Genomic DNA, 27337 nt, shown 5'->3' on the forward strand with positions numbered 1-27337 from the left:
AAAGTTTACCTCAAAGGCAGCATTTCAGATGTTACTTTCTTAAGACATACCAACCAAACCAAAGGAGTAAATCAAAAAGATGACAACAGGTCCAGAAAATAGATCCAACCCTGGAAAGAAGTAGTTAAGTCACATGATGACAGACAGCTGGGCAGCAGGCCTGAAGCACACTCAGCCCAGCGAGAGGACTCTGGAAGGAAGACTTTAGAAAAAAGTGGTATCAGACTACTTGCCATGAAGCACTTAAAAACAAACAATACAAAACAACACAACACAACACACCCACAGAGGATATAATAAAGGAAAATAACAGGGGGAAAAAAGGGAAAAAAAGGTAATTCCAATGGAAGAAAACTTGACAAGATTGGGAATGAAATTACAGTATGCTCCTGGCTCAACAACAAATAATCCTCAATATAACACTGTTACTGTTTTGCAAATTTGGAATCGCCTACAAAGTAAAGTGCCCATTAACGTTACTAGACTCAATGTAAATGTTCATTTTGACATAAAAATACAAATGCTTAACGCTGAGAAGTGAAAGCAAGAGGTAGCTAAAGAGAATCTGGGTAAAGGTACATTAATCCTAGAAAGTAAGAAATCAACAAATATTGTCTACGGTTTCTGGAACAAGAAATAAAGTTATAATATACTACCTTAAGTTACAAAGACATCAAATACAGTGATATGAATAAATATGAGGAGAAGGGGAAGGAAACAGTGGTATAGGTGAAACAGATTGAACTACGAAAAGTTAACAGTCAAAGCTAACTCTCTCTGGGAGAAAAGGACTGAAGTCAGAAGAAAACTTCTCATTGTAACTGTTTTGCATTTTAAGCTCTTCTGTGTGATCTGATTTTTAAACCAATGTATATGAAATATCTGGGGAAAACATTAAGAGAATAATTAGGAAATAAGGAAATCAAGGTGGCATGGCTATTTTTAAGAGCAAAGAGCTGGGGCCCTTGGGTGGTTCAGTCGGTTGAGCGTCCGACTTCGGCTCAGGTCATGATCTCGCAGTCTGTGAGTTCGAGCCCCGCATTGGGCTCTGTGCTGACAGCTCAGAGCCTGGAGCCTGTTTCAGATTCTGTGTCTCCTCCTCTCTCTGCCCCTCCCCTGCTCATGCTCTGTCTCTCTGTCTCTCAATAATAAATAAAGGTTAAAAAAAAAAAAAAAGTGAAGAGCAGAAAAGAGAAAGGGTAGCTGCTAATGGTCAAAGAGCAGAAGAGAACAAATCATAATCATAATCATAATCATAATCATAATAAGCTAAAGCATAATTCTTAAGCTACCAGAGGGGGCAAACAGTGATAATACCAAAGAAAGAAAGGGAAAACAAAGAAGCAAGGTGTTAGCCCTAGGATGGACAGGGACAGGATCAAGAGCACAGGTATGCAATATAAAAGACCTAAAAATACTGGAGAATATGAGCAGAGATTGGTAACATTAACAGTTTACCAATCTGAGATAATAACAAGGTTTAATTCGAATGATGTCATGAGAATGCAGTACTGCTATAAAATGTGGATGACACTGCAGAGTCAAATATATACTAAGAAACCTTAACATGTCTTTAGGTGAGTTCTTCACCAGGATAATAATATAACCTCATGAAAATGTCAGAAAAAGGAGTATAAAGGAAAACCAAGTTAGATGTCAAAAATTCTCAATAACACAGGAATAGGCAAGAAAAGAGCAGCAAAGGATAACAGGAGGGACTGAGGATATAAGCTGTATCATATTAATCTCAAAGGATAAGATTTTTGTTTTTTGTATCAGGATAATAAAGAGCTATGGAAGTAGCAATGTAAATACTTCCTCTAGACCCTAGGGTAGATGTGATGTAATACCTTTAGGAAAGACAACATTCAATGAAGGTAAAGAATGGAAGGAAACATGCTATAGAAAACCCAATTTACAAGGGAAAGGGAAATTTGGAAGGATCCTATAAAAAGGACTGGAAGGCAGTCAACTGAAAAAGTAGAATTAATAAAACAAGAACATGTAAGAAAGTATTTTCTGGCAGTATGAAAATTTTGAATACAATCAAGTCTATAAAATACAAATTTATAGGAAATGCAGAGAACAGAGGACCACAGTACACTATACCATGAAAAGGTTATCAGCAAAATCTACATTGTGGGAAATTATAACTAGTGGAGTTAAAAATAAAGAAGAGAAGAGATGTAGGAAAAATATAGATTGAGACTATAAAGTCACAATGTGTGGACCTTATTTGGATCCTAGTTTAAAAAAATACCCAATGCCATTTGAAAAAGCCATTTATGATGTATCAGACAATCAGAAATTTGATTGCTTGCTGAATATATAAAGATATTAAGGAATTGTAATTTTTTATATGTAAAGCTTTTTTAATTTATTTTTGAGAGAGAGAGAATGTGTGTGTGAGAGAGAGACAGAGAGAGAGGGCAGGGCACTGGCAGAGAGGGAGACAGAGGATCCAAGCTAGCTCTGCACTGTCAGTGCAGAGTCTAGTGCGGGGCTCGAACTCATGAACTGTAAGATCATGACCTGAGCCAAAGTCGGAATGCTTAACCGACTGAGGCACCCAGATGCCCCAGGTATTGTAATTTTTTAATTTAAAAAAGCGTTCTTATATTGTAGAGGTGAATACTGAAATAATGGAAGAAATGATATGGTGTCTACAATGTGCTTTAAAATAACACCATAACAGAGAAAGCAGATGGCACAGAAATGGCTCAGTATTGTAATAGGGCTATTGAAGCTGAGTGATTAGTACGTAAGAGTTCATTTCACCATTATGTCTACTTTTGTATGTTCAAAATTCTCCCTAAGAAAAAAGCTTTTTTTAAAGGATGTTTGCTGTATTTCATCTAGCATTTCTTTTTTTTATAATTTTATTTTGTTTTTTTAATATACATCCAAATTAGGTAGCATATAGTGCAACAATGATTTCAGGAGTAGATTCCTTAGTGCCCCTTACCCACTTAGCTCATCCCCCCTCCCACAAACCCTCCCATAACCCTCAGTTTGTTCTCCATATTTATGAATCTCTTCTGTTTTGTCCCCCTCCCTGTTTTTATATTATTTTTGTTTCCCTTCCCTTAGGTTCATCTGTTTTGTCTCTTACAGTCCTCATATGAGTGAAGTCATATATTTGTCTTTCTCTGACTAATTTCACTTAGCATAATAACCTCTAGTTCCATTCACATAGTTGCAAATCTAGCATTTCTTAATAAGAGTGTTTTCAGGTTATTCAATCAGAAAGTTTCAGGAAATGAAATCCCAGATTTTATTTTGTATTTTACAATTCATCTCTCATGTACACTTGAAAGCAAAAGTTGTTCATATAATTTATTACAGATTTTTTTCTTTTAAAGATTCTGATCTCAAAAAATAAAAAAATAAAAAAAATAAAAAATAAAGATTCTGATCTCGGGGCGCCTGCGTGGCTCAGTCGGTTGGGCGGCCGACTTCGGCTCAGGTCATGATCTCACGGTCCATGAGTTCGAGCCCCGCGTCAGGCTCTGTGCTGACAGCTCAGAGCCTGGAGCCTGTTTCCGATTCTGTGTCTCCCTCTCTCTAACCCTCCCCCGTTCATGCTCTGTCTCTCTCTGTCTCAAAAATAAATAAACGTTAAAAAAAAAAAAAAAGATTCTGATCTCTAAATATAGTACAAGTAGTATTAGGTACTGGCAGGTTTTTAAAAATGAAAAACTTAAAAAAGAAACATGTGAAACTGAAATTTTAGCTGAGAGTAAGATGACAGAGGGTGTTTGATTCCTCCTTGCCTGTTTTGTAGAAGAAGTATGCTAAATAACTTTGTGCTTTTTTATAAAGTGAATATTTAAGTATTTATGTCAAAAATTTTAGTTAGCCATTAAAAGAAAAGACTTATAAGATCTTTAAATCTATAAGAAGGCAGAAAAGAAGGGAAAAAGTAAAGAAATTAAAAGCAAAATAAGATAACAAAAAATTTTTAAGTCCAGATGTCAACAAGTACAATAAATGTAGATTAGCCAATTAAAACCACTTTCTAGCAGACAAAGAACATCAGACTGGATTTTCTTTTTTTAATCAAGGTATACAGTGCTTAGAAGAGACACAAAACCATACAGAAAAGTTAACCAAAAAAAGGACATTTTTATCAAACTGACAGGTGCCAAATGGTACTAATCCTTGTTGATCAGAAGCCAAACTACAAACTAAAGGTAACTACAAAATATAAATCAATAAACAAAAGAAACCCTAATGAAAAAAAGAACGAAAGACATGAATAGACCAATAAACATAGGAGAAGATGGTAGATCTCACTTGTAATTAAGTAAATGCAAATTAAGGTAGGATATCGAATTATACTCATCCGGTTGCCAAATTAAGGAGTCCAAAGATACCAAGTGTGAAGGAGAAGATATAGAGCAGAAGCACCCTTCAAACACCTGGTTTTAGAGAGCAATTGGGCTACATTTAATTAATCTGAAGATATAACTATTCTACAAACCAGAAATTCCATTTCTAGTTATAACCCTAGAGAAATGAATGTAGTACTGCATCATGTTCATAGTAGCATTATTTGTAAGAACAAAAAAACCACAAATAGTGCTTCCCTTTGACAGCACAGATACTAAAATTAGAACACTACAGAGAAGATTAGCATGGCCCTGTGCAAGCATGACATACAAATCTGTGAAGCACTCCATATTTTGGGGAAAAGAAGAGAGAGAGAGAGACAAACCAAGAAACAGACTCTTAACTATAGAGAACACACTGATTATTCCCAGAGGGGTAGGTGGGTGGGGAGATGGGTGAAATAGGTGAAGGGGATTGAGAATATACTTAACATGATGAGCACTGAGTAAGGGATAGAATTGTTGAATCACTATATTGTACATCTGAAACCAATATAACATTGTATGTTAACTATACTGAAATTAAAATGAAACTTAATAAAATAAAATAATAAAATAAAACAAATAATCTAAATGTTCATCAGTAGAAAAAAAACAGTATATAAATTGGAGAATCTTCATAATGAGAATATTATACATCAATTTTAATGAATGAACTAGAGCTGTATATATGAACACACAGATACATGAATGTCATAAAGATAAGTGAGGTTTAAAAAGCAAGTTGTACATTGATATTTATGTGTGATGCAATCTGTTTAAACCCACAGTTTAATACTACTATATTCTTTATTTATTTATATATTCATAAATTATATTTAATATATAAATGTTATTTATTTATATATTTATAAATTAGTTATATATTTCTATTTATTACTTATCTTTTATAAATTACATTTATAGATATTTATATTTATATGATATAGATATTTATAAATTATATTTATATATTTATAGGTATTACTATATATACGAAATATATACTTAGTATATATATATATACATATATATAAAATAAAAGTTTAAAATAGGCACGAAAATGATACTAACTTCAGGCTAGTGGTTAGTTACCTCTAGCGAGGTAAACAGGGGAGAGACAGGAGTAGCAATAGGTAGATGGGCTTCGACTGTATCTATAATGTTTATTTCTTAAAGAAAATAAGATCCAAAGCAAAAAGTAACAAAATATTGTTAAAAGTGGATGGCAAATACAGACAATTTTATTTTCCTAATTTCCTATATGTTAAGAATATTTAAAAAAAATATTTTTAAATACTGAAATGAAAACAAAGAGGAAGAATATAGCCTTTGGTTTGGGACGCAAGTTTGAAATGGAACCGGGTTTGAATTCTGTCCCGTGTTATGTTACTCTGAAGTCAGTTTAATTTTTCTGCACTCAGTTTCCCTCATTTCTTAAAACAAAGAATAATAATAACGGCTATGGCTTCTGAGGATTGTTGTAATGATTAAACGCAATAATCCACCTGAACTAACCTCATCCAGAGACTAACACTTTCCCTTCTCTTCACACTTTATTAGACAATGCTAGAGCTTTTCTTTTCCTTTTTTTTTAACATTTATTTATTATTGAGAGACAGAGAGACACAGAGCGTGAGCAGGGGAGGGGCACAGAGAGGAGGAGACACAGAATCGGAAGCAGGCTCCAGGCTCCGAGCTATCAGCACAGAGCCCTACGCGGGGCTCGAACTCACAAACTGTGAGATCATGACCCGAGCCGAAGTTGGTCACCCAACAAACTGAGCCACCCAGGCGCCCCTAGCTTTTCTTTTTCTTTTCCTTTGTTTTCTTTTTTTCTCTTTTCCTTTTTTTCCCCTTTCCAATAATATAGGCAGCGAGGATGAAAAAAGTATGGCAATTCATATATGTTGAAAAATAAAACTGCTGAAAAATGAAACTTCTCATTGAAGTTTAGTCACACTATCCCCTAAGAGATGATGTCTTAGTTTAAATATTCCTGGAAGCAAAACCTCATACAGGATTCAAAAGTAAATTAGTTCTGAAATTCAGGAAACTACGACAGAGAAAGAGAGAAGTGGTGTAAGAAAGGGAAGGCAGCCTATAAACTGCACTCTCAAACCAGCTACCAGAGTGAGCCTAATCCCTCAGAAAAGCTCTAGAAAACAGTATAAAAAGCATAATATCTCAGAATTATCCCATCCCAGGGATGAGCTGTAGTGTTTGTACAATAGCAACCCCTGAAGAGTTAAGTGGCCGAGGGCTACACACAGGAGTGTTAATTTCACAGCGCTTCTGGCCTTGTCGTCAGAGCATTGGAAGTATGGCTTCCTACATTTTCAAGAAGAGTCAGCTGGTCGGAGATGCAAACACTAACTCAAGCAAACTGAAGCTCCCAGGGGATAAAGGTGGATCACTGACAGCACCAACTACAGCCATGCTATACAATGATGCTATTATTAAAGAGAACAAAAGGAGAAAAGGAGACAATGTGGTCTAGGCTCTATTGACTAATTGGTCCAGAACTTGTTCTTCCCTCAACTTCTGCTTGAAAACAGTAACACTAATTTTGATTAATTACATGTAAACTGATTTAATTTTGTATGTTCTTTAGAGACTGAACATTCTTCTTTGGTCAAAAATGGAATGTCCAGGTAACATGGCATAAGAAAAATGAATTCTAGATATAAAATTATTCAAAATATAGGAAAATTAATTTAGGAAAAAAGCTTTAACAGAGATTGCTTTTTAAGTATTTTTATCTCATATTCACACCATCTAATCCATTATGCTGCTCATTTTGTTTGAATATAAACATTACATTAAAAATGTTATAAAGTCACAAGTGGTAGACACTATCACAGTAAGCACACCTAGTATGAAACCATGAGTTTGAGCCCCATGTTGGGCTCTGTGCTGACAGCTCAGAGCCTGGAGCCTGCTTCAGATTCTGTGTCTCCCTCTCTCTCTCTGTACCTCCCCCCTCACACTCCATCTCTCTCTCTCTCTGTCTCAAAAATAAATAAACATTAAAAAAAAATTTTTTTTAAACGTAATAGTACAAAAGGACTAATGAAGACGTGTCTGGGATAACACAAGAATCTGACTTATTAGATAAGACGTGTGTATCTCCTAAAAATGCAGATCCTATTAAATTCTGTGTGAATGTATTTGATAGGCATTTAAAAGTTCTTACGATTAAGGATGGGATTTTTTTTTTTTTTTTTTTTTTTTTGCATAGCTTGTAATTCAAACTATCCGCTAGAAACAGTAAACAGGCAAAAAAAAAGAGAAGTTAGTCCTTATTTTTCATTGAATTCTCCTTATTATTGGTGAAGATAGCTAGGTATATTTGTTGTCCATGTGTATTTCTTTATGAATCGTGTCTGGCTTTTTCCTATTTTTCCTTTGTTGTATTTGTCATTTTTATAATTTATCAAAGTTCTTAACATATTTGTCAGAAAAGTAATAAGAAGAAATTTACCCATCGTATATTAAAATTTACTATAGGGGTGCCTGGGTGGCTGAGTCGGTTAAACATCTGACTCTTGATTTTGGCTTAGGTCATGATCTCATGATCATGAGAATGAGCCCCGCATCAGGTTCATATGCAAATTTGCACATGCAAGTTTAATACAGATAAACCATATTGTTAATTTTTAACAATTTAAATCCAAAAATAGATTAATAAGAACAGACTCAAAGTTAACAAATACCCATTCATTAAGTACAAAAAATAACACCTCACAATAAAGCCAAAAAGAGTAAAATAAAAACAGAAAACCAAGGTTAAATCCAAGTGTAAAATAAGAATAAAGAAAGAAATTGAATAGAATAATCAAATTAAATAATATGCACAAAGATCTGCTTATATCCCTAAGCTGTTGACTTACTCATTTTATTTTCAAACACTGGAATACCTTCCATATGCTAAACATTATACAGAACTTCAAAATAAAGAAACTGATAGAATTATTCCCTGACCTAGAAATCACAGTAATTTCACAGAGGCCACTGTTAGAACAAAACAAAGGCTGGAAACAGACTCAACTATATACATAATTTAAAATATTAGTATTTCCCATAGCAAAGATAGATTATTTGATGCCAGTGTTAGAACAATCATCTGAGGGAAAAAAGTTGGATCCCATTTTATACCTTGCACTAAAACAAATTCCAGATGGATCAAGAAAGCAATGGGAAAGTTTCAAAATATAATTTCAGAGTAGAGAAGAGATCTAAGTATAATTTTTTAAAAAAATAATAAAAGCAATGACTAACAGAAAGAATAGCATAAAAACCAAAAATGGGGGCACCTGGGTGGCTCAGTTGGTTAATTAAGCATCCAACTTTGGCTCAGGTCATGATCTCACGGTTCATGTGTTCAGGCCCCACACTGGGCCCACTGCTGTCAGCACAGAGCCCATTTCAGATCCTGTTTCTTTCCCTATCTCTCTCTCTCTCTCTGCCCCTCCCCCGTTTGTGCTCTCTCAAAAATAAATAAAACATTAAAAAATAAATAAATAAATAGAATTTATTTTAATAAATTGATGCTGCATATATTGCTCCATTTCTCAGAAAAACTCCAAAGATATCAAGGACAGATCAAATATGGCACACCAACAAAAAAACTGCACAGTATAACTACCTAAGATAGGCAAGGCTAACAGCTACTGTCCAACCTTCAGCACACAGCAACCCTGTTCCCAAGACTGTACTAGGCCCATCAAGAAAAGCAGTGAACAGCAACATCATAGACATAGCATCATAGATTCCTGTGCCAATCCCTGTTTTATTTTATTTCATATTTTTGAGAGAGAGCAAGAGCACAAGCAGGGAGAAGGCCAGAGGGAAAGACAGAGAATCTTAAGCAGGCTCCACGCTCAGCACAGAGTCCAACACAGGACTCAATCCCACGACCCTGGGATCATGACCTAAGCTGAAATCAAGAGTCAACCAACTGAGCCACCCAGGTACGTCCAAACCCTGTTTTAAATCAGTGATTCTCAGTCTTGTCCTCAAACTAACACCATAGGCATCACCTGGGAAGTTGTTAAAAATACAAATTCTTAGGTCTCATTTTAGAACTGCTGAGACAGAAACTCTGAGGGTGGTACCTAGCAATGTATGTTTCAATCAGCCCTCTAGGTAATTATGATAAACCACCAGGTTAGGGAACAATTCTAGTACAGCCAAAGAACAGATGAGGACCCTTCTGGTTGTATTCACATATTTAAAGGGCACTGAGGAGACTTAATGAAAGCAAAAAAGCCTTAACAAGGCTGTCCACAAGGGTTTAAAGGCAAGTAAGGAAAATGCTATTGAAAACTCAATAAAAGGATACCCTTGTTATATAGTAAAGTGTGGCAAAACTAGCACCTACAGTTCACATGGGAAATGTAATATATACTAAATGAGTTAAGGAAATTCTAGGTAGAATGTTGAAGAAGCAGCTGGCTTCTTCTAGCTGCCTTTATAATTAAGAGATTAGAGAGGTAAACTAAAGAATGAGCCACTTTTTTTTTTTTTTTTTTCTTCAACGTTTATTTATTTTTGGGACGGAGAGAGACAGAGCATGAACGGGGGAGGGGCAGAGAGAGAGGGAGACACAGAATCGGAAACAGGCTCCAGGCTCTGAGCCATCAGCCCAGAGCCTGACGCGGGGCTCGAACTCCCGGACCGCGAGACCGTGACCTGGCTGAAGTCGGACGCTTAACCGACTGCGCCACCCAGGCACCCCCAGAATGAGCCACTTTTTGAGTGCAATTTCAAGGAAGGGTTCAGAACATCCTTCCCAGCCAGCAGACTATTCTTAAAGTAAGAAAGGGCTTCCCGACAAAGATAATCTACAGTGGGACTATAAGATCCACAGTTAAAACCTCAGAAAGATCTGGGGCACCTGGGTGGCTCAGTCGGTTGGGCGTCCGACTTTGGCTTAGGTCATGATCTCACGGTGCATGGGTTTGAGCCCCAAGTCAGGCTCTGTGCTGAGAGCTCAGAGTCTGGAGCCTGCTTTGAATTCTGTGTCTCCCTCTCTTTCTGCCCTTCCCTACTCACGCTCTGTCTCTGTGTCTCTCAAAAATAAATAAACATTGAAAAAAATTTAAAAAAAAAATGGCTTTTGTCTGACGGAGCAGATTATGAACTAATACACAGGAAGTCCATGAAATTTTTTTAAAAAATTATTTCATTTATTTATTTTTTATTTTATTATTGTTTATTTATTTTTGAGAGACAGAGACAGAGCACGAGTGGGTTAGGGGCAGAGAGAGAGGGAGACACAGAATCCAAAGCAGGCTCCAGGCTCCTGAGCTGTCAGTACAGAGCCCGAAGCAGAGCTCGAACTCATGAACAGTGAGATCATGACCTGAGCCTAAGTCGGACGCCAAACCGACTAAGCCACCCAGGCGCCCCTCCATGAACTTTTTAAAGGAGCTACATCAGCTTAGAATGAAAGGGGCAGAAACTATATAAAATAAAAGGTGGCTTTTGGACCCTGAAGGACTACAGGCAGGAAGCAAGCTCAGATGGTTACTAAGTTGCAAAGACAGATGCGTTCTTTCAGTGAAACAGAATGATTCAGAAGTGAAATCAATGACCAAAAGAAGCAGTCATGGCCCACAAAGAACAACCTCCAGACAGCAGGATTGCACCCTAGTCAAGAAACTGCCAACGTGTTCCCAGCCAGGTTTCAGAATTGCTATATACTACCATGTGTCTCCTTTGTCCCTCTTTTTGAGCAGGAATGTCCACTGCAATTAACACGTGCCTTTCCAGTCTTGTAGGTTAATTATGTGGAGGCATATAACCTACAACTTGTCTCTTCAGAGGTCTCTTGGTTAAAGAGCAATCACTGTCAAGAAACCATATCCGAGGTTCCCAAGGAACCTCAACAGCATCTGGACCTGACTTAGAAGATGAGATACTAAATTTTGAGCTGATGTCCTGGTGGGAGTGAATTAGAGGTCTCTGAGAAGGGGGTTGGTGTATTTTTCATGTATTTTGGATGTGGGAGGCATGTGAAGTGCAGCAAAAAAAAAGGCAAACTATGGCAACAGTATTGTCCAGAGATAGCCATAACAATCTCTCTCATCCTGCATGTTTTCTTTCACATGTGACCTTGCCACTCTCCAATTAACAAGTGGAGTTTAATCCCTGTCCACACTGTGTTCACTGAAACGTTCGCTTTTAAATCTCAACTCACCATGTAAGAAAGCCAACTACATGGAGACTCCCATGTTGTAAGAAAGTCCAGCCCGCATTAACATGCTCCAGTTAAGAGCCCCAGCTGAGATCTCACTCAACAGCCAGCATCAACTACCAGTCTTGTAAGTGAAGATACCTCTAGATGATTCTAGTCCCCCACCTTCAAGATACCCTTGGCCAGCAAGTCTTCCCAACTGAGGTTCTAGACATTGTGGAACAAAAACAAGGCATTCTTACATTAACAACTCAGGCAACAACAGGTGTTGGCCAGGATGTGGAGAAAGAGGATCTCTCTTGCACTGCTGGTGGGAATGCAAGCTGGTACAGCCACTCTGGCAAAAAGTATGGAGGTTCCCCAAAAAACTAAAAATAGTTTTAGTTTGACCCAGCAATTGCACTACGAGGTATTTACCCAAGGGATACACGTATGCCGTTTTGAAAGGACACACGCACCCCCATGTTTATAGCAGCACTATCAACAATAGCCAAAGTATGGAAAGAGCCAATGGATGAATGGATAAAGAAGATGTGGTATATATACATACAATGGAGTATTACTCGGCAATCAAAAAGAATGAAATCTTGCCATTTGCAACTACATGGATGGAACTAGAGGGTATAATGTTAAGTGAAATTAGTCAATCAGAGAAAAGACAAGTATCATATGACTTCACTCATATGAGGACTTTAAGACACAGAACAGATGAACATAAAGGAAGGGAAGCAAAAATAATATAAAAATAGGGAGGAGGGACAAAACATAAGGGACTCTTAAGCATGGAGAACAGAGGGTTACTGGAGGAGTTGTGGGAGGGGGTATGGGCTAAATGGGTAAGCGGCATTAAGGAATCTACTCCTGAAATCATTGTTGCACTATATGCTAACTAATTTGTATGAAAATTTAAAAAATAAAATTAAAAATAAAATAAAATAAAATAAAATAAAATAAAATAAACCAAGGCATTCTTGGTGTACCCTATGTGAATTACTGACCAGTAAGATCTGTGAGCCTAATAAAGTACTGCTTTACATCACTACGCTTTGAGGTGGTTATATCACACAGCAATAGCATCTGGAAATGAACCAGTAGAGGGGAAAATTAATAATGCAGGAAAAAGAGGGAGAAATACAATAGTAAAGTCCTTGAAGGTAAAAGGAGATGGATTTCTGTACCTAAGCAGGAGAAGCTTAAGATGGGACACTGAGTTCATTCACTGTAAATTTTTTTTTAATGTTTATTTATTTTTGAGAGAGAGAGAGAGAGAGAGAGACCAAGCACGAGTGGGGGAGGGGCAGAGAAAGAGGAAGACACAGAATCTCAAGCAGGCTCCAAGCTCTGAGCTGTCAGCACAGAGCCTGAAGCGGGGCTCGAACCCACAAACAGTGAGATCACGACCTGAGCTAAAGTTGGACATTTAGCCAACAGAGCCACCCAGGCATCCCTGAGTTCATTCGTTGTAAAGGAGAAAAGGGCAGAGTTTAGGCACAGATACAGGATGACAAGAGGTGTTACTGATGGTAGATTACGTTATTGAGAAATATGGAGATAAATACCAAAAGACACTGTTAAGAGATTTGAAAGTGGTTTACTGGGAAACAGGAATCAGAGATGGGGGAGGAGCAAGACGTTGCTGATTTTTGTTATAAACCATAGTACACAGTTTACCATGTTTATTCGTGTTTCTAAAGTAAACAAAGTTATTTTAAAAAAGATTTATTATAGGGGTGCCTGGGTGGCTGGCTCAGTTGGTTGAGCATCCGACTTCGGCTCAGGTCATGATCTCACGGTTCGTGAGTTCGAATCCTGCATCAGGCTCTGTGCTGATGGCTCAGAGCCTGGAACCTGCTTTGGATTCTGTGTGTCCCTCTCTCTCTGCCCCTCCCCCACTCACACTCTGTCTCTCTCTCTCTCGAAAATAAACAAACATTAAAAAAACTTTTTTTAAGATTTATTTTATTCCCTCATTTTCCAAATGAGGAAAAAAAACTAAGGCTCAATGATCACGTGGCTGGCTCAAACTCACACACCAGGTTGACAGCAGTTAGTCCCCGATGCCCTTATTTCCAAAACAGCGCACTTCTTCACATCACACTGCCTTTCATATTACAAAATATTACCTAGTGACAATTAATTTTGTAATCAGAATTTATTAAAGTCATTTAGTAAGCAGTAATGAATACACTATTCCCAAGGACTGACAGCAAAAAAGCAGGCCAAAATATGTCCTTGGGAAGTCAAAATAAGCATTCAAGCAAAACTAACCATCCAGGGACTATCTGAACCTAGTCCACCTTTGATAGCTATACCATATAGGCTTTAAAAACAGATAATGCTTCGTTTTGCCCTCTCCAGCTCTCCTAATCTAAATACTTTTAACCATGCTACATTCACTTCAATAAGTTATCTACAAGGATTTCTCTTCCCTTTTAGAAAGTAATGCCTTGGGGGGCGCCTGGGTGGCGCAGTCGGTTAAGCGTCCGACTTCAGCCAGGTCACGATCTCGCGGTCCGTGAGTTCGAGCCCCGCGTCGGGCTCTGGGCTGATGGCTCGGAGCCTGGAGCCTGTTTCCGATTCTGTGTCTCCCTCTCTCTCTGCCCCTCCCCCGTTCATGCTCTGTCTCTCTCTGTCCCCAAAATAAATAAACGTTGAAAACAAAAAAAAATTAAAAAAAAAAAAAAAAAAGAAAGTAATGCCTTGGGGTGCTTGGGTGGCTCAGTCAGTTGGGCATCCAATTCTTGATTTCAGCTCAGGTCATATCCCAGAATTGTGGGATCAAGCCCTAAGTCAGGTTCTGCACTGAGTCTGCTCAATGATTCCCTCTCTCTCTCCCTCCACTCCTCTCCCCTACTCTCTCTCTCTCTCACTAAAAAAAAAAGGAAAGAAAGAAATTAATACCTTATCAGTTTATTTAGATTCTGCCAGTACAAATGCATCCAGAGATCACTTGTCTAACCTGCCAGGCTACTGAATGTCTAATAAGAACCAATGATGGGAATGCAAGCTGGTGCAGCCACTCTGGAAAACAGTATAGAGGTTCCCCAAAAAACTAAAAATAGAACTACCCTATGACCCAGCAATTGCACTACTAGGTATTTACCCAAGGGATACAGGTATGCTGTTTCGAAGGGACACGTGCACCCCCATGTTTATAGCAGCACTATCAATAATAGCCAAAGTATGGAAAGAGCCCAAATGTCCATTGATGGATGAATGGATAAAGAAGATGTGGTATATATATATATATATATATACAATGGAGTATTACTTGGCATTCAAAAAGAATGAAATCTTGCCATTTGCAACTACGTGGATGGAACTGGAGGGTATTATGCTAAGTGAAATTAGTCAGAGAAAGACAAATACCATATGACTTCACTCATATGAGGACTTTAAGAGACAAAACAGATGAACATAAGGGAAGGGAAACAAAAATAATATAAAAACAGGGAGGGGAACAAAACATAAGAGATTCATAAATATGGAGAACAAACTGAGGGTTACTGGAGGGGGCGTTGGAGGGGGGATGGGCTAAATGGGTAAGGGGCACTAAGGAATCTACTCCTGAAATCATTGTTGCACTATATGCTAACTAATTTGGATGTAAATTTTAAAAAATTAAATTAAAAAAAATGTTTAATTCAAAAAAAAAGAACCAATGAATGTTGGGGCACCTGGGTGGCTCAGTTGGTTGAGCATCCGACTTCAGTTCAGGTCACGAACTCGTGGTTCCCGAGTTCAAGCCCCATGTCCAGCTCTTGTGCTGAGAGCTCAGAGCCTGGAGCCTACTTCAGATTCTGTGTCTCCCTCTCTCCCTTTCTCCCTTTTTCCGTCTCTCTCTCTCTCTCTCTCTCTGTCCCTCTCCAGCTCACACTCTGTCTCTCTCTCTCAAAAATAAATAGACATTAAAAAAAAAAAACAACACTCAATGTCTACTCACTCAAATAATAAGTATAGGGCTAATTCCCACAAGGAACAGCAGTACATGTATAGTGTGATATAAAAGGACACAGATGAATGGCAATCACTGTCAAAAATACATCCCAGTCTTTATTATGCCTAAAATTCTCATCTTTAGTCCCAGTGATGAGATCTTTGTGTAGAAGTCTCCATTATTCACCCAACTGTCAAATCCAAAGGTCATCTCTTACACTAGAGAGAGCAAAATATTAACAGTAGTGATGTTTGCATGGGAAAACCATAAGTAATTTTCTTTTTCTGCTTTTCTAGATTTCATGTTAGAAAAAACATTAGTATACACTTCTAAGGCCTTTTTTCAGTTCTGATTCTCATTTCTTAGCAGTGATCAACAGTGATCAACATGATAATCATTCCCACCCTCTTAACCTACCCACCCACCTTCCTCTCAGACAGACTGCTCCTTTTTTGTCTCTTTTGTCAATTCCTCTCCTTTCATCCTGTAGTTATGGGCAGTTCCCAAGCCTCAATTTCAGGTCCACTGCTCTTCTTTCTGAGCACTACAATTCCAGCCTGAAATTTCTCTACCAAGTTCCAGTCATCTAGCTATCTATTTCACTTGACTATCTCACTGTTACCTCAAATTCAACATCTCCAAAATCTAAGTCCAGCTGTCTGTATCTCTTCAACCAGCTACTAATATTTTCATACCTATTTCTGTCAGGATGGCCATTTAAAAAATTCTAGTTCTTTCTCTATCACTAACTAGTTGAGTAATTTGGGACACATGTTTAAATCTCTCTGGGTCTCAGATTCCTAATGCACAAAATTCAGAGGCTAGCCCAGATGTTCTCAGACGTCCTGACATTCCAACACTCTTGAATTTCTTATGGCACTGAAGATCAAAACTTCAAAGTCATCTTTGATGAGTTGTCTTCCTCCCTACCCCCAAACCCCACCACATCCTCCTTTCTTATCCAGTCTATAATGAAGTCTTGTGTGACATCTCCCCAGTCCTATTTTCACTAAATCCAAACACTAGGCCTAGATTATCTTCCTTGCTCTATCACTTTTCTTTCCAATTCATACTATACCTAGCACTGTGCCAGTCTGTTTCACCTAAGATACTTTTAGCAAGCTCTTTCTCAATCTAAACTTTTAAAGCTTCTCAGCTGCCTATGAGGCAAAGTATATTCTTCTCATCCTAACACTCAAGGTATCTGTATTCTGCTTCCAATCTATATTATCAACCTCATTTCTTATTACCCTGCCACACAAACCTTCATTTCACTTAAGTTACTTTCCGTACTGTTCTCTGAAAATGTCATGCAGATTTTGCCTCTGTTTACCACCTATACAAGGTCTTTCCTCTTACACAAAATCAAATCCAGCCTAGTTTTGATTCTACTTCCTCTCTGAAGCCTTCCTTGCTCGCTTCAACTCTAAGTGGTCTCAAATATCTATAACTTTTATTACTTATTTCCCAGTTACATTTTAAGTTCTCAGTGAAAGGAACCTATTTTATATCTTTCTGCATCTCTTTTGGACATAGCAAAGTACCTTTTACATCGTAGGTATTAACAGATATTTGTTTGGTAACTGACTAGAGTTCCTTTTTAATACATAGCATTTATTGAATGCTCCCCATCTGCTCAGCACTCTGTGTGTTCCTCAAAGCATACACAATCAACTTGAAAAGATATGGTTAACACCAGAGAAATAATCATCAAACAACCCAAGCATAATATATAATTAAACTATGAGAAGATTCTCTAGGACTAAAAAACAGTGGAAATATAGAAAGGAAAAAACTATATTTAGTGAGAAATAGTTTCAGAAATGAGGCAGAATTTTAACTGGGAGTACAGCCATAGTAACAGTACTAATAATAATAGTGGTGATAAATAATTATAATAATAAAAGCTAAAACTTAAGGTGCACTTAATGTGCTAGGCACTGGTCTTGAGGACTTCTCATGTATTAATTCACTTCTTTCTCACTACAACCCTATGGAAAAAGTACTAGAGTCATTCTCATTTTTTTCAGATGAGACTGAGACCCGGCTTAGTTATTTCATACGTAGTGAGTAATGCAAACAGATACAGAATTGGGCTTGGTGGAAGAAGGATGGAAAACATAAATGAAAGTTAAAAGATGAAATAGCATAACTATTATTAGAAAATGTGGAAAGCGGCTTGAAACACTACAGCAGAGAATGCCTTTTGAGGGTCCTTAGACCAAAGACTGAATAAACAGGGCAGGGAGTAATGACAGAGTAGAGTGAAAGCCAGGAAGAGGAAGTTAAATTTAAGAGGTAGAAAGTGGGAAGCCACTGAAGATTTGGGGACAAAGAAATGCCACAATAAGGAGTATTAGTGACACTTCTATTGTGGATAAACAGAAGAAAGAGAAGCTGGACTCTGAGAGGTTGCTATGACTTTCAATATTGTAGGCTGAAGAAACAAGTCCTGGGATTCAGGTGGTAAAGTGAAGTAAGCAGAGATATAAGGGACAAAAGAAATATGAACAGGACATGTTGAATAGGTTAATACAAGAGGTAAATGAAAGATGAAAGCTTAAAGATGATGCCTAATTTAAAGCCTATTATGACCAGGAGAGAAGGAAATTACAGAGGGGTATAAAATGATGATTTTTCATTTAGGGCATGGTGACTTTAAAAAGACAGTCAAGGGACGCCTGGGTGGTTCAGTTGGCTAAACGTCCGACTCTTGATTTCAGCTCAGGTCATGATCTCATGGTTTGTGAGATCGAGTCCCACATCAGGCTCTACTCTAAGAGCAGGTAGCCTGCTTGGGATTCTATCTCTCCCTCTCTCTCTGCCCCTCCCACACTTGTGCTCGCTCTCTCTCAAAATAAATAAATAAACATTAAAAAGAAAAAGAAGAAGAAGACGATGACAACACAAGTCAAAAATACGAGCCCAAGAACAGGACTGGAAAAACCAGGAAGTGACTAGAATGACAAATAAGCAATAGGATTAGTTTTAACATGAAAACACTAGGAAGAAGCTATAAAGATATTAAATAGGAGAGGAAATATACTAAGCCATGATCAGCTGGTACCAGCAGGATATCAATAATTTTATCAATAACTGTATCAATACTTTTGGTGGGGAAGGGAAACAATTTGTGACCAACACTTAAAAATGCAGTTTTTCCATTTAAAAAGACTTTTGTGTGTATCAGAAAAGCCAACCAAAAGCTAAGGCAAAGGTTCCCAAACTGTCCATTCAGGGAGTTCTTAGTAATATTTTCACAGCACCCCCGAGGCCAAGAGAAATACTTCAGGAGGTAGATTCAAACCATTTAATGTCCTTACAACTTAGTGCTTGTTCAGCCTCGTACAACTTCTTGGAATCAAACTGGACATCACACTCTCATTTCCTCTGTCACACTGATTCTCATACAGTAGTTGCTTTTTATGAGAGCAACCTCTAAAGAAAGAAACTGCTTTGCAAAGACAGGACATTGTAGAAAGGACTGTGTCAATTTAATGTTGACACTGTGAACTACCTCAAACTAATAGCTCAAGGCTGAGTTCACTGGTGCTCCGGGGCACCTCAGCACACAGTTTGGGAAACTGGGAGCAAAGGCAAGGGGCCTCAAAAGACCGGCGGGGGGGGGGGGGGGGGCGGGGGTGCAGAATGTGACGGGGGAGGAGCAGAAGAAAGTTCTTAGCACACTTAACCACAAGAGGGCAGCACAACAGTCGGGAAGGAGGCACAACGGTGGGGGCAGGGGGTGTCAAGAAGAGAGAAGAGTTAACCTTTCCATGAAAAAAAAGGCTTTAAGACCTGTTAACCAGTTCCAGATCTAAAAGTCCTTTATCTCCTTCTACTAAAGAGGAAGAAACACTGGTCCTTGGCAGACCACCTCGCGCAGGGTCATTGTGTCCTTCTCTGAATCTCCTCTGCCCGCCCAGCCATGAGTAGCGGAGCCTTTAATAGTAGCCAAGCGATGTACTATTTTGCATGCATGATCTTACTGAATCGTTACAACAACCTTCTAAGAAAAGCGGGGCTCAAGGAGAGTTTAAATAATACAACTATAAAGTGGCAGGAACACCAGGATTCAAACCCAGATCTGACACCAGGGCCAGCGCTCTTTTCCTATTCTGCCTCCAAAGCATCCCGCCTTTCAGCAACAGCCGGGGGAAGGAGACACAAGATACCACGTTTCCTTCCCATACCTGAGGCACCTGCCTCGAACCCGAGGAAACACCAGTATAGGAAACAAACTATTCTGTAACTGTCCCTAAAACACGGGCCGTTCAGCTGGAGCCAACGCAGGCATTCCCGCGTATCCAGTGACCAAGGGCTGCGGCTTTCCTCTCCAGGTAAACACACCCACTATTAAAGCAAGTGCCGGGCACATCCAGTTTGCAGACATGTCGCACATGCAAGCTAGTGATTTTCACACTTGTGCTAAAAGGTGAGGGGGGTGGGGAAAGGGAGTCCAAAGGTTGATTATTCATCTTCACATCTGCTGGGTGTCACACAAGACTATTTGCAGTAGCCCAACAACTCGCTTGCACACACTATTAAGAAACCAAAAGCAGTCGTCATCGCTCTTATTCCCACTTCTAATTTCCTTCTCCACATTTCCCCTCCCCTCTATGACATATTCGGCCGCTCCTGGCCTTTCATTCAGAGAAAAGGAGTTTCTCCTGACAGATTAATCACCACCGGAAAGCAAACTGGGTGAATTCAACCGACGCACCAAACTTAGGCAGATAAAACCATCCAGGAAGCATTCAATGTGGTAGCAGAAACCCCAGCACAACAGCTAACGTGTTCTCCCAGTAGGTATCTCTGAGTACTTGAAAATGTCCCTCCTTGAAAGATTACCGAGCTCTGGCTGCTGGAGGAGAAAGGGTTAAGGCGCAAGGCTCCCCCCCCCCCCCCCACGTAAAGCCTCGTTGCTCTTCTAATTCGCAGGAAAAGCAGCAATGAATGTTTCTTAAAGGATCCAAGAGCAACACTAAACACCCCCCGAACTACCCTCCCCGACCCACATTCTAAGTCCAGCACTGCCATTTTCAGTGAGCCCTGCCTGTCTACACACGTTCCCACCCTTCCTACGCACGCAGTCCACACTCGCCTTCACCGCCGCCACGGAGCACAGCAGCCGGGATCTCAAACCCACCTTCGCGGGAAGGGCAGCGGGGACCTTTTTCTTCCGAAGAGCAACAGTTCACATCTTGTTCCCTCGCCTGCTTCTGAAACCTAAAAAAAGCAAGCAGCGGTTATTACCGCAGAAATCCTGGGGAAATAGATGCTCTTCCCTAGGCGGTTCGGACGTCTACAAAATTTTAAAGAGGTTTAAGAGGAGGGGGAAGGCGGCTACGAGGCACACATGGATGCAAACAGCAACAGGAAAACACGCCGTTGCAGGCTTCCCCCACCCCTTCGAGAGGGAAGATTTTCTTGCTGAGAAGTTTACTGGGCCACTAGCAGGGGGGACAGCGGGCATCAGAAGGTGGGAGGGATGCGGACAGACGACTGCGGCCCCCCAGCCAGAGGCCACGCAGCAATCGCACGCACCAGCTGCACCGATCCCGCGGCGAGGACGCGCCCCCGGGGCCCGCAGGGGCCGCTCCGCCCCGGCGCCCGCCGCCCGCCGCCGGCCGAGATCCGCGGGGCCCCCGGAGTGGGCAGGGGTGCCGGGGTCCTCCAGGCTGGGCCCTCCCGGGCCCTCTCGCGTGGGGTCGGCTCCCACTCACATCCCTCGGCGGCGAGCCCCGGGCCTGGCCCCGCGCTGCCGCAGCAGCTCTCCGCCCCGACGCGCGCCGCGAGTCCGGGCCCAGGGGCCGAGCGGCAGAGGCGGCGGCACCAACTCCCGAGCGAGCCGGGCGCCGGCCCAGCCTGTCAGCGCGCAGGGAAGCCCGTAGGCGGCCGCCGCTGCCCCCTTCTGCTCCTCTTCCTCTCTCCTTCCTCCAGCCCACACCACTCCCACTTCGGGCGGCCGGGAAGCCCGTCACAGGCGTCGTCTCCACCCTCTCCCGGGCCACACCGGCTTCTCGGCGCCTCAGGCGATACTGGCCCGGACGCCCTATTTGCGTCGGAGTCCGCCTGCAGTCTGGCGGCCCGATCACCGCCGACCGAGACGGCCCCGCGGGCGGGGGCGGGGGCGGGAGTCGGGCACGCGCCCCGGGACTGCGCGTGTGCGCGTGCGCCGAGCGCCCGGGCCGCACTTCTCCGGGCGCGCGCGCCGCGGGGCTGGCGGGCGGCGGCCACGCACGACCCGGCTGCTCGGCCAGGCGGCGGGAGCGCGCGGAGATTCCCGGGGCGTCCCCCGGGCCTGAACGGGCGGGGAAATTGAGCTGGAGCTGGCAAGCCGGGCCGCGGAGCCAGCAGGAGCCGGGCGCCGGGGCTGGGCCCGCCCCTCCCCAGATGGGCGTGTGTGTGGCGGCCGCCCGCCGTGGAGGCGGCTGGGAATGAGTCAGCCCGGCCGGGAAGGCGCCCCCTGCACGCAGCCGGCCACCACGCACGTTATCCTCCCGGGCACTGTCGTTCGTTCCCCTTCTGCTTTCGCTTCCACGTTCCTCGTGCCGCGGACCTGTCCTTCCCCAGGCCGGGCCTCTCGGCCCGAGGGGAAGTGGCGCCGAGAGTTGGGGCAGCGTTCCCACGCGCAGTTCTGTGCAGGTGCGCCCCACTCCAGTCCGTCACCTCTACGAGAATAGGGTGAGGGTGGGACGAGGCGCCCAGCTGCCTGCGGACTGGCGAGTGAGGACAAACATAGCCCACCGTCCCCCAAAGCCCCACTCATTCGTTCAACAAATATCCGCATACCATCCACCAGGTGCCGGACCGTAAGGCCCCCAAGGATGCTATGTAATCACAACGCGCGTTCTACTTGCTCTACCGGAGCGTGGATTCTGATAAAGTGACAAACATACTTGAAACGCATGATGTGCCAGTGTATGATTGCCACTAAGATAAATAAAACAAAGTAAAGGGATAGAAAGCGAGGAGGCAGTATGCTATTTTAGCGAGGGGTGGCCAAGAGAGACCTCCCAGAGTAAGTGACATTTGAGCAGAGATGTGGGGAATGAGAATGCACCAGTCCTGCAACTATCTGGGAAAAGAGTTTCAGGCGGAGGGACTAACAGGGGCAAAGACCCTGAGAAAGGAATGTGCTTGGTAAGTTCAAGGACCTGGAAAAGAGGTCACCGTAGCTGGAGGACAGTGAAGGAGGCAGCAGCGGGTAAGACATGAGGCCAAAGGAGTAGCCTGGAACCCAACTGTGTACGGTCTTTTTCTCATATTAGCCCTCTTTCAATCTGAAACACTGGATGCATTTATAGCCCCTGTTTCCCCACTCACAAATGATGCTGAGCCTCAGGTCTAACTTGTATTTAATGATTTCTCTAAATCAACTCACCAAAGCAACTCCCCCATTTCTTCTTACATAAGACCCATTGCAAAAGGTCTTTCAGCAAATGATAGCAGGATAGGAAATGACTTGAATTCACACTGACTCCTTTAAAGTAAATAATGAACTACAGCCCTCCTTTTCTCATAAGAGGGAGGGATTTACAGGACAATTGCATTCCTACGGTTACTGTTCTGCAAGCAAAATACGCTGGAGAGGCCTTATTTTTAATTTCTAAAAAGGAACTGGAACTGGTTGTGACTCAGTGGCAAATCGAAAATCTTGGAATATAAAGGCTGAAATTACAAGCAGCAACTATCATGAGAATTCCCTTTTTCTACAAAAGAAAATTGTTACTGGAGTAGAAACCAGAACGCAGGCTCACACAAAGAAGACAAAATGTCCAAGTTGTCTTTAATATCACAGCTAAAGTTAAAATCATCTGAACTGTGGAAATGGAAACATTCTCTTTTGTGAGGAAAAAAAATGTCCATTTTAGAACTCTGAAACAGAGCAGAAGCATTCCATGCAGTAAGTGATCTTTCTATATTTTACAATGACATGTTTGTTCAACCAGACATGGTATCTGTTACTGTCCACGGCCTGTTTGCAGGGGGGAGGTCATTTGTAACAGTGGCTATTGAGGGTTTCTTGTGAGGAAAGGGACTCTTTTTTTATAAAAGTGATTTGGATATGAAAAACAGGTGGACTGGAAAGGAAATACATTATTCTTAAGTTTATGGAATCGAGAAATCTCTACCTACCTGCCCAGAAAGTGACTTGCCCAGTGTCATCATTCAGAGAGTGCAAGCCTCTCTTGTCACTAAGGTAGTATGATTTTGAAGTCAATACTGCCCTGGAATGTTGAGCTCTTTTCACACTGTCACATTGTCTAGCTCTTTGTGTGATCCCTCGTAGTGGCATAGCTAGAAATTTGCTCCCAGAGCAAATATTTCAGAAAGATTCCCCTATTTTTTTTTAAGTTTTTATTTATTTTAGAGAGAGCACAAGTGGGAGAGAGAGCGAGGGAGAAAGAGAATCCCAAGCACAGTGCAGAGCCAGACACGGGGCTCAAACCCATGAGCCATGAATGAGGTCATGACTTGAGCCGGAATCAAGAGTCAGTCGCTTAACCGACTAAGCCACCCAGGCGATCCAAGATTCCCCTATTTTTGATAAGGATAAAAAAGAACTCCATGAGAACAAACTGGACCAAGTCTTTTGTGACATTCTTTCACACAATATGGAGAAAGAAGAAACATGGGTTGGAGAATTACACATTTAGATTCAAAACTGATGATATGGCCATATCTAAAAGTAAAAACTAGCAGCTAATTGTTACCTCTGGGGCGAAGCGAATGGCACACAGCGAGATCCTGCCGTTGGGCTGGAGCAGAACATGGCAGCCGTGGCCCTTGACTACCACTCCCCAAACCCACCCCTGCAACAAGACTGTGACAGTTTTGTGAGATGGGGCTTTGGCTGCTATCACTTTTTAAAGTTCTTAGGTGGTTTGATGCAACGCCAAGGTTGCAAATACACAGCCAAGCAAGGGTTTAAGAACTTAAGCTTGAGAGGCTGGCAGACCCAGGTTTCAATCACAGCTTTGACCAAGGAAGTCGTTTAGATTTTCTAAGCTTCCATTTCCTCATCAGTATAATGGGGATAATAATACCTTCCTTGAAAAGTCATTTGGAAGATTAGATGAAAAAGTATTTTTAAACCCTTTGCCCAGTTATTAAATGTGTATTATAGTTGCGATAAGGACAATTTACAGATCTCACCAAGCTGGGAGGTATAAGAAATATGTTGGATTTTATTAGTAATCCTGAAGCATTTGTCACGATGCGTCACATTACACAGAACTGTGTGGGCTGGAATGATAAGGGCTGAGTTGTAACAGAGATAAATGGAAAGACTTGCATTTGTAAATAAAACAAACAAACAGGGGAGCCTGGGTGGCTCAGTCAGTTAAGCATGTACTTCGGCTCACGTCGTGATCTCATGGTTTGGAAGTTCAAGCCCTGTGTCAGGCTCTGTGCTAATAGTGCATAGCCTGGAACCTTCTTCCGATTCTGTGTCACTCTCTCTACCCCTCTCCTGCTCCCACTCTGTCTCTATCTCTCAAAAATGAATAAACATTAAAAAAATAAAAAAACAAACAACTATGCCATTAAATGATGAAATAATGAAAACATTAATCTTAAAATGAGCAAAAAAAAAATGTGACAGCAAAAAAAAAAAAAAACAACAACAAACAAACAAACAGGAAAGTCCTTGGAAAGGGAAACAGATTCAAGCAAAGGGTTGGGGATAGACAGAGAGTTACTTTGTTTATTTCCAAGACAGGGAAGATATACTTTTCTGAAGGCAAGGGAAATAGCCATCGAGAGAGGCTGATTTATTCCAGGTCTAGTAATATAAACGAAAAAGCAAAGGCGGGAGTGTGAATCAGGTAGACAGAAAAGCAAGCAATGTTTTTTTGTTTTCTTTTCTTTTGTTGTTTTGTTTTTTACTTTGAATCATCCAGATATTTTAGAATCATTCATTTCAAAGTTTGGTTAGATATGGAAGGAAAAACAAACAGTCCAATACCTCCTCTGCACTTCAGCAGATCCCTGCTGCTATATCAGACCTCTCATCCTTCCTTATAGTCCCAAAGATAAAGGTGTTCCTGGCACACAGGTCCTCCTTGAGATAACCAGATAAATTTAATTTTGATGCATGAAAACCAAAAGTTTTCCCCTCTGTAAACCAGGAATTAATAGCCTCCTTCGAGTGAGAATAATTATTTGGTGACGTATGCAAAATGTCTGTTATAATTATGCTCTACTTTGCAAAAATTTTGTATTCAAAATAGAGGTATAGTTACAAATTCACTAAAAACTTTATACAAGGATTCATACCATGATTCACTCCTAAAAATAGAAATCCCCCTGGCATAATTGTTAGTTTATTTATAAAGATTACGGACTTATTTATAAAGTTCTTATTTATAAAGATTATGGATTCTGCCCTCTTTCTCTAGGAATGGTCCTACTTCACCCAGAGTAGCCAGCCAACCTCTAGCCGTTGTTATTCTTCATGACCCTCCCCCACCCCACCAGGCTTCTTAATTGCACCATGAGTTGTCACGTGAATCAAGCTGAGCCAATCAGGGTCCCCCTCTTGGGGAAGCCCAAACTGGGATTCAAAGACAGTTGCTCAGACTTTTCTGTTCACTTGAAGCCACTCAGGCTCTAACATTAAATCTGCTATTGTGGTGTTACTATCTCTCTCCCTGTACGTGGAGCTGCACAGAAAGTTAGTTTGCTGTGGGGAAAGAGTAATGCAGATGTAAGAGAGGGAAGAGAAAAAGAGAACATACTAAGAATGAGTCCTCATAATGTTTCAGTTTCCTCTTCCTTAGAAGGCCCAAAGAAACTTCCTGTATTTGGTATCTTGAAAATATTTCCTTATGACAAATTTGTCCTTTTTACTTAAGCTAGATTTACTTCCATCAGACTACTTGCAGTGAAATAACTTGAAGGAAGACAGATATATAGCATGCTGATGAAAAAAGAAAAAAAAAAACCTCTCAAATTATGACAGAGAAGATGTATGTCCTTTAAAAATCCAATTTACTCACAAATTTGCAAGTCTATCTTCAATTATGAAGTCAAGAATAACTATAGAAGGTATTAGTTACAATCTGAGACATTACATAGAACCCATAGGTTAGCCAGAAATAAGCTGCCCTTGAGTATGGTGGCTATTTCCTGCAAGGAAATTTTCATCACCTTCACTGCCTCCTCCCTATCATCACTCCCTCTCAGGGCTGTTGGGTTTTCTTTTCTCCCTTGCTTCACCCAACTTTGTCTTTGAGTTTTGCGAATCTTCTGGGCCATATCTATAGTAATTGCAATGGTCAATCCACTTTAGCTACATTACTGATCAAAAGAAAATCTAATGTGATATTCAAGCCTCATACTGTTGTGTTTAAACACTGTGTATTTCAATTTTACCTATGAAATACACAGCTGGACCAGAAGATGCTACATACAACAGTTCTCAACTTCTAACCCTACAAGACAACATACCCCCAATGTTTACAATTTGTCCTTGAGTGTATTTGCTCAACAAGCAGACCCCTCCCCATGCCCAGTCTCTCTCTCGATGCCTTCTCTTTCTGAGGTTTGGAGGCTGCACCTCTCTATCTCTCCATGATGAGAGTTGGCCAAAGGGAAAGCCAGCATTTTCCTCCCAGCAGAGGCAGCTGGTGCTGAGGGAGCACCTGCTTTAGGGTGGTCTCACTTTCTCCACATTTTTATCTTCTCATTTCTCTTTTAGACCTGAAACCCATCACAGTGGCATATGCCTGAATTTGCTGACTTGAAATTTGTTTTCTTAAAAAAATACACCTAGGGGTGCCTGGGTGGTTCAGTCAGTTAAGTGCCCTCTCGATTTCGGCT

At 41.0% G+C, this 27337-nt stretch overlaps 1 protein-coding gene and 1 non-coding gene across 3 annotated transcripts in view; one reads left to right on the forward strand and one right to left on the reverse strand.

Annotated features, from left to right (window-relative positions):
• JAK2 (Janus kinase 2) overlaps positions 1–21250 on the reverse strand; it is a 121762-nt gene extending 100512 nt beyond the window's left edge. For both annotated transcript variants that reach the window (XM_030294265.1, XM_030294264.1), the window contains exons 1-2: positions 21235–21250; positions 20658–20737 (exon numbers count right to left, since the gene is read on the reverse strand). The gene's annotated coding sequence lies outside the window, so the exon portion shown is untranslated. The remainder of the gene's footprint in view (positions 1–20657; positions 20738–21234) is intronic.
• Positions 4582–4688, forward strand: LOC115500250. Its single transcript, XR_003964485.1, has one exon. It is a non-coding gene; the product is annotated as a U6 spliceosomal RNA (small nuclear RNA).
• Positions 21251–27337: the final 6087 nt, after the last annotated feature.

Source organism: Lynx canadensis, chromosome D4 (genome assembly GCF_007474595.2).
Source record: "Lynx canadensis isolate LIC74 chromosome D4, mLynCan4.pri.v2, whole genome shotgun sequence".
Classification (NCBI taxonomy): domain Eukaryota; kingdom Metazoa; phylum Chordata; class Mammalia; order Carnivora; family Felidae; genus Lynx; species Lynx canadensis.